The sequence below is a fragment of the Chrysemys picta genome, chromosome 5 (genome assembly GCF_011386835.1).
Source record: "Chrysemys picta bellii isolate R12L10 chromosome 5, ASM1138683v2, whole genome shotgun sequence".
Classification (NCBI taxonomy): domain Eukaryota; kingdom Metazoa; phylum Chordata; order Testudines; family Emydidae; genus Chrysemys; species Chrysemys picta.
This window is the reverse complement of record NC_088795.1, coordinates 46,275,053-46,282,496: the sequence shown is the minus strand read 5'-3', so window position 1 is coordinate 46,282,496 and position 7,444 is coordinate 46,275,053. Positions and strand designations below refer to the sequence as shown.

The following is a 7,444-nucleotide window of genomic DNA, read 5'->3' as shown; positions in this document are numbered from 1 at the left end:
AATTGGTCCATTATTGTTTTATCCTGGAAGTCTTCATTGGTATACAGTGCCAGAAAGACAAGTCTCCAGAGGTCCTTTGTCAGTTCTCTTTCCCAGCTCTTAGAGATAGCCATCAATCTGATTACTAAAGTACCTATCAAGGTCCAGATCTGGACAATTCAATCTTTTTCCTGGGTACAAGTTGTGTAGCACTGTCAAAACTGGGCCATTCAAGCTACCTGCTTAACAAGTCTTTTCTGTTCATCTTCCCAAGCATTTGTTTGAGCTTGGATGTCAAACTGAGTGACATAAGTCTCCCAGGAGTTCCTCCTCCCCCCAGAAAAGTGGAGTGTGTGTTATTTTAGCTGGGGCAAACAACCATCCATTCTGGGCCTCTGTGGGTTACAAACTGGGTAGGAAACTAAGTTCTCTGGCTGGTTCAATTCTATGCCCATCCAGGTGGCTGACTTCCACTATCACTTGGGACCCTTTTACTTCCTAGATTATTTTTCAGTTTAAGTCCTTGCTGCAGCTCATCTGTTAGCAAGTTTCAAGTTGACAAAGAATTTTCCAGTCTTCACTACTTCGTGGAAAATTTCTGGTCACTAGTCACCTCAGTGATCTGTTTTACCATTCCAGATTGGAGGCATTGCAGCTGGGCTTCCTAGTCTGCCTGGACACTTTGTAGTTGCTCCTTCAACAAAAGACTTCCTCTGCCTGCAGGTCATCCCAACCCTTTCTGGAAGCTTGAAAATGCTACTTGATTGCCTTTTGTGAAGTCTCCAGCAGATTTGAATTCCTTCAAGCCATTTTTTATTTCTGCAGGCACCTCCATTATTTGTTCTGTCTTCATTGAAGATACTCTCTCCTTGTAAACTGGGACCACTCACACCAATATTAATCTTAGACTCAAATGGTTAGAAACAACCCTCAAGATCTTAATATTGGCTATTAGGAGAAAATGGATGCAATCTATTATTTTGATGTAATCCCATTTATTTACAAAGAATGTACACAAAGTCCTGCTTTTCTGACCACAATAGGAATCAAACAGGAAAGTTTCTTTGCTCAAGATGCTAATCCTCTTTTTGCAGCCACTCTACCCAAAAAGCACTCTGCTTTCTCAGTTATACTACAAGTACTTCTCTGGTCATCCTAGCTTTCTTCTGCCTTCTGTCATGTTTCTGGCTGTGTCTGCTCACACACTGCTGTATCAAGACAATATGCCCAGCCCTCTGCATTGACATTCAGCCCCTACTGAAACCCCTTTACCCATATAGGTCACACGCAAGACCAGTCAGAAGCAAAGCTGTGTTTGGGGGAAGAGTTCAATTGTTTCAGCCATCTTATTCCAAAAGGAGCTTGACATCTTTTTACATTTATCCCAAATGAAAGGTAGCTACAACATCCATTATCTTCAAAAAGGTATATTATGCTGGGTATTGAGAGAAACTAGAGCCCAGATTCTCAAAGGTGTTTAGGCATCTGCCTCCCAGAATGCCCCCTTGTGGCACAGCAAGGCCCTGGAGGCACATTCCCCTCTTTAGGGGGTTCAAAAATAAGCCACTCACACCCAGAGCCTTTAAACAATATTCCCCTTCTCCTAGCTTATTAGTGTAATCAGCTTCTCCACAAGAGAGTCCCCCTTTATACTCAGGGGTCTTCATAGACCCCTTCTTGGGGCTGGGTGAGAATTTCATGTCAGGCTGCTTCTTTGATAGAGGAGGCCCACAGCCCTTGTTAGCCTGGCCAGAACAAATGAGCACAGCCCATCTGTGTCCTCAAGCTAGATTCCTCCTGCCCCCAACCTGGCCCCTTTCTCCATCAGTGAAAAGAGCTCAGCCTCAAGCTAGATTCCTCCTGCCCCCAACCTGGCCCCTTTCTCCATCAGTGAAAAGAGCTCAGCAGACAGTAACCTTCCCCTGTTGGTGTCCCCCTTTGAAGGGGGAGGCAAAAACATACATTGCCCTCTTTCTCAGACTAGATTCCAGTTGGGAGAGGGGGAGCATCACTCTGACCTCTCTTCAAGGCTTTTTTGTGGGCCCTTGAAGAAATAGCAGATTTTCCCCAGGCACAAACTGTTCCCCTGAGACCACTTCATCTCTCCCCACATCTGCTTCTGCGTCATTTTGTACCTCAAAGATGCAGAAATCTTTGAGGGCTATATTACAGAATAGGGGCTGGCTGACTCCATAGGCTCTACAAGCCTGAAGGGGACAGACCACTTCATTATACTCCCACTGAAATCAATGGGAGTTATGCAGCCAATACCTCTGATGAGCCAGGCCAGAATCAGGTGGTGGTAAGAGGGAAGGAATAATTTATTACCCTTTGCAGGGATTGTATGGCTAAGATGGGGTGGAGGGGAAGGAGAAGAACATGGTGGGTCTTTTTTTTTTTTTTTTTTTACTTTGAAGCATGGAACAAAAACAAATTCCATCCACCATATTTGCATGTGTGACCCCCATTTCTTTTTCTTATTTCATGGTGTTCAGCCAAAAACCACTTATTGCTGTAATTACAGTTGCTCTCAGACAAGGTGGCAGTATAGAGGAGTGGCTAAACTCTGGCTTGTAAGCCATATGCAGCTCTTTTACAGTTAAAATGAAGCTCCCAGAGGGGCCCCCCCCCATACACTCCCCCATTCTCCAGATATAAAACTGGGCAGAGGGAGCTTGGGATTTCTGCCTTGCAGACGCTGGTGGGACTAGGGGCTTCTGCCCTGCAAGGGGTGGGCATCGGGGCAGAAGCCCTGCACCCTGGCAGGCACTGCCCCACAGGGCAGATTGTGCATGTTTTGTGGCTCTCAAACTTCTGAAGATTATATGCAGTTCGGAGGGTCAGTAATTTTGGCCACAGCTGGTATAGTGCTATCAGTGATTGCAAAGAAGTAGTTGCTATTTCAGCACACTAGAGGGAGTGCAGGAAGTTATTAGCCATATTCACTAGGTGTTTTGAAGCTAGTGTGGAAGGTAGAGATGGATAAAGGTCTCCTGGGGGCTGGGGCCCTAGGCCAGAGCAAGTGGAGGGCCCCCAGAACCATGGACCTGCCCCCATTCCACCTACAGCCCCCCCCTTTCCATCCCCTGCTCCCTCCTTTACATGCACAACCCTGAGAGTTGAGTAGCTCTGAGACTCTGCAGTGGCCCCCTCAAGAGCTCTTCCAGCCCTGAGACTTGTGGGGATATTTTTTTGGGGTCCCCTGGGTCCATGCAATATCTGCCACTGATAGAAGGCTCCATTAAGGGCAAACATTCCTGAATTTTACACCCCTCTCAGTTAGAAGCTCATGGCCAATTACTAGCGAGTTCTGTCAAGGGTACAGACTTGACAGCCATTCTGAGCACCAGTCACATCCAGCCCAGCCGGGTAGGATAGAGCTGCACTAGGAAATCCAAACTAAATCTATGGGTTGGATCTCAATATAGTATCCTGTAATTTTACAGGAACCAGTGAGATTGAGACTTGTGAATACTACCATAAAGGAGGAATGAAGACTGCAGGCCAGAGGTGTTCAGGACATGTACTACATCATTGAAACAGAGTGTGAGTGTAACACCTACAGAAATTTGATTTTTTTCTTCCTTATTTGAAGTGGTTTATGTGCTCAATAGCATGGATGGTGAAACTACTGATTATTGGTATAACTAAAAGTTTTATTTAATTGTCAATACCCAGGGTGAGCCTACATGAAAGATCTTATTGTCAGAAATCCCAGTCCCAATCACTGTATTTATTTTGTAAGGTATTATATGTACATTTAGGCCCTGTGTTATATTCTTCCTTTTAAAAGGAAATGAAGTGAACCTCTATGAATAACACGGCTACCCCCTGATACTTGACTCTATTTAGCTATGTTAGTCTAGGTAGAGTGCATTGTAACTGCTGTGCTGTAATGTTTCCTTGTAGTGTTATTCATAAAAAGGAATTTAACATTATTGTGTGCATGCATAACTGTCTGATAGCAAAGACTAGTACTGGATTCCTAAAAAATGAAAAAAGTGATTATTTCCACTTTTAGTATCCAGAAATTTCCTATAGAAAATCCAACTATAGTCTCTTGCAAAGATAGGAACTCATGGTTTGTGCAAATACTTTAAGTCAGAGGGGAACTCTGTAGCACAGAATTGTTGAGTAATTAGACTTACCTTCCTGTTACATAGATTATACATTCATCAGTGCTTGAGTTTTGTTACAAAGTTACAGGCTGATCCCGCTTCCACTTAATTAAATCTTCAGAGGGTTGCCACAAACAGCATACTCATACATGAGAATTGAAGATGAACATATGTTATGGTTAAGACACTCATTTGCTGGTGGAACCCCCCCAAGCAAGTCTGGTATCTTCTCTTTAAAAAGATTAGAGAATTATTGTATATGCAGCCAAAGCAGGCATTGATTAAATCAAAGTCTTATAGGAAGGTGATGGAAGTGACATAACTAGAGTGTTATATGTAGCATACTATAATTTAGAACAGAGAAAGCTGTCTCAGAAGAAAATACATACCTATCAGGAGAGATTTTGAATATCTAAAGACACAAGTAGGAGAGATACTACTTGTAACAAGCTAGTAGTAACTGCAGTACCCTCCTGTGGCAGTTCTCAGCATGCCAGGCACACTTGCCTCAGTTTCCCCTCCTTCAGAGTTGCCCAATAAACTCACACAAGCTTTGTCTCAATAATATCCTTCCTTGGGGCCAGTTTATCATCAAGGTAGTACAAGTCAGTCCATAACTAAGAGTCCTAAATAGTCCATATCATACAGTGCATATAATCCTTAAAATCCCATTCCATGATGGGCCACTTGCTAACATCTTCCACCACACCTCAGCTGCTCTTTAGTCCCTCTGCCAGGAGAGCCACCCAACTGAAGTACAATTCCACATTAAAGTGTAATCCCCACTGCCTCTATAGAGGGAGATTATTTTAACCAGGGAAGCATCCCTCAGACCCCCTGGCTCTCCCACTCTTCTTCAGTTCTCCAATAGTAAAGATATCAGTGGATAAGCCCCTCTGCTATTCTCCTGCCTTCAGCCCTGACTCACCAACTGAGAACAAGTAGGCAACTAGCTCTACTGCTACAGCTGCTTTCAAGCAGCCATTTCCCATCTATGGTCTCTAGCTTGGCAAAAGTTAGCCAACAAGCCTTTTTTGCTGCTGTCATCCTTAGCATTCCTCCAGGAAACACCTTCTACTTCCCCCAGGAGCCAAAGCCATCTCCACTCCCCTGGTCTCTGTTACCTTTCAACTGCCTTTCTTAACTGACCAATAAGCCCTAATTCACAAACTTTCTTACTCACCCAGTGCTTCCTCAAGCAACTCTGACTGAATAGCTTGAGCACTCTCTGACCCTTTATAGCCCCAGGTACAACTCCACCCCCTTAATTGGGCCAACTGAGAGCACCTGTTCTGATACAGGGGCACTGGACCTACTTCAATTACAAGAGCTAGCCACCCTATGACAGTGGTTTTCTCCTGCCCCCTACAAATTATTCATGTCAGGGATGGCAGGGCCTTTCACAGATTAAAGACATTGTCATGGACGTTTATGTCCACTCATCCCTAGCAATGGGAAAATAGTAACAAAAAACATGTTTTGTTGTGAATGTAACAATAAATCTGCAAAGCTTAATGAATGCCTACAAAATGAAGTAATCATCAAAGTAAAAAAGATATTGTATTATTCTATTATGTATGTAATTTAGATGCTCATTAAGAGCTTCCTGTAAAACTACTATGAAAGCATTCTCACTTTGTTTACCATTCTCCTCAATCCTGTAAAAATAGATGCAGATTCATTTATGAATTTATAAAGACACTGAAGTTCTTTCCACAGGAAAAGGCTCTCATCAGATGCAAAGGTATAACTCCATTGATTCATGAAAGGAGCATCAGAGCCTCCATCTCAACAGGCATGATCCAAAACTCACTAACTTCAGTAACAACAAGGAGTCTGGTGGCACCTTAAAGACTAACAGATTTATTTGGGCATAAGCTTTCGTGAGTAAAAACCTCACTTCTTCGGATGCATAGAGTGAAAGTTACAGATGCAGGCATTATATACTGACACATGGAGAGCAGGGAGTTACTTCACAAGTGGAGAACCAGTGTTGACAGGGCCAATTCAATCAGGGTGGATGTAGTCCACTCCCAATAATAGATGAGGAGGTGTCAATTCCAGGAGAGGAAAAGCTGCTTCTGTAGTGAGCCAGCCACTCCCAGTCCCTATTCAAGCCCAGATTAATGGTGTTGAATTTGCAAATGAATTTTAGTTCTGCTGTTTCTCTTTGAAGTCTGTTTCTGAAGTTTTTTTGTTCAATGATAGTGACTTTTAAATCTGTAATAGAATGACCAGGGAGATTGAAGTGTTCACTTACTGGCTTATGTATGTTACCATTCCTGATGTCCGATTTGTGTCCATTTATTCTTTTGCGGAGGGACTGTCCCGTTTGGCCAATGTACATGGCAGAGGGGCATTGCTGGCACATGATGGCATATATGACATTAGAGGATGTGCAGGTGAATGAGCCCCTGATGGTGTGGCTGATGTGGTTGGGTCCTCTGATGCTGTTGCCAGAGTAGATATGGGGACAGAGTAGGCAACGAGGTTTGCTACAGGGATAGGTTCCTGGGTTGGTGTTTCTGTGGTGTGGTGTGTAGTTGCAGCTTTTCCTCTCCTGGAATTGACACCTCCTCATCTATTATTGGGAGTGGACTACATCCACCCTGATTGAATTGGCCCTGTCAACACTGGTTCTCCACTTGTGAAGTAACTCCCTGCTCTCCATGTGTCAGTATATAATGCCTGCATCTGTAACTTTCACTCTATGCATCCGAAGAAGTGAGGTTTTTACTCACGAAAGCTTATGCCCAAATAAATCTGTTAGTCTTTAAGGTGCCACCAGACTCCTTGTTGTTTTTGTAGATACAGACTAACACGGCTACCCCCTGATACTTAACTTCAGTAAGACAAGTTGGTGAGGTATCTTTTATTGGACCAAATTCTGTTGGTGAGAGAGACAAGCTTTCAAGCTTACACAGGGCTCTTCTTCAGGCCTGGGAAATGTACTCAGAGTGTCACAATACAAGGTTAAACAGGGATAGTTTAGCATAAGTAATTAACACATATTTCAAGGGACCATTCAAAGTGAAGTGGCCAGAAGGAAAAAAAATCTGGGGGGAAGGAAGGTTGAATTACAGATTGTTTTAATAAACCATAAATACAGTGTCTCTATTCAGTCCATAATTTTTAGTGTCTAGCAAAGCTATGAATTTAAGCTGACAGGCTTGTCTTTTGAAGGCATTGTGCAGCAGGTTGCCTTTGAGAATGAGGACTGAGAGGTCAGATATACTGTGAATGCTTTGTGAAAAGTGTTCATCCAGCGGTGATATGGTGTTTTTGTCATTTATCATTTTTCTGCGTGAGTTCATGTGAGGGTAGTGATTGCCTGGTTTAATCCACAT

General features: G+C 43.3%; 1 long non-coding RNA gene across 1 annotated transcript; it reads right to left on the bottom strand.

Moving 5' to 3' along the window:
• Nucleotides 1–788: 788 nt before the first annotated feature.
• LOC135983923 (uncharacterized) lies at nt 789–5,298 on the bottom strand. Its single transcript, XR_010601781.1, has 3 exons — nt 5,281–5,298; nt 4,128–4,239; nt 789–927 (listed from the first exon to the last, which is right to left on the bottom strand). It is a non-coding gene; the product is annotated as an uncharacterized LOC135983923 (long non-coding RNA).
• Nucleotides 5,299–7,444: the final 2,146 nt, after the last annotated feature.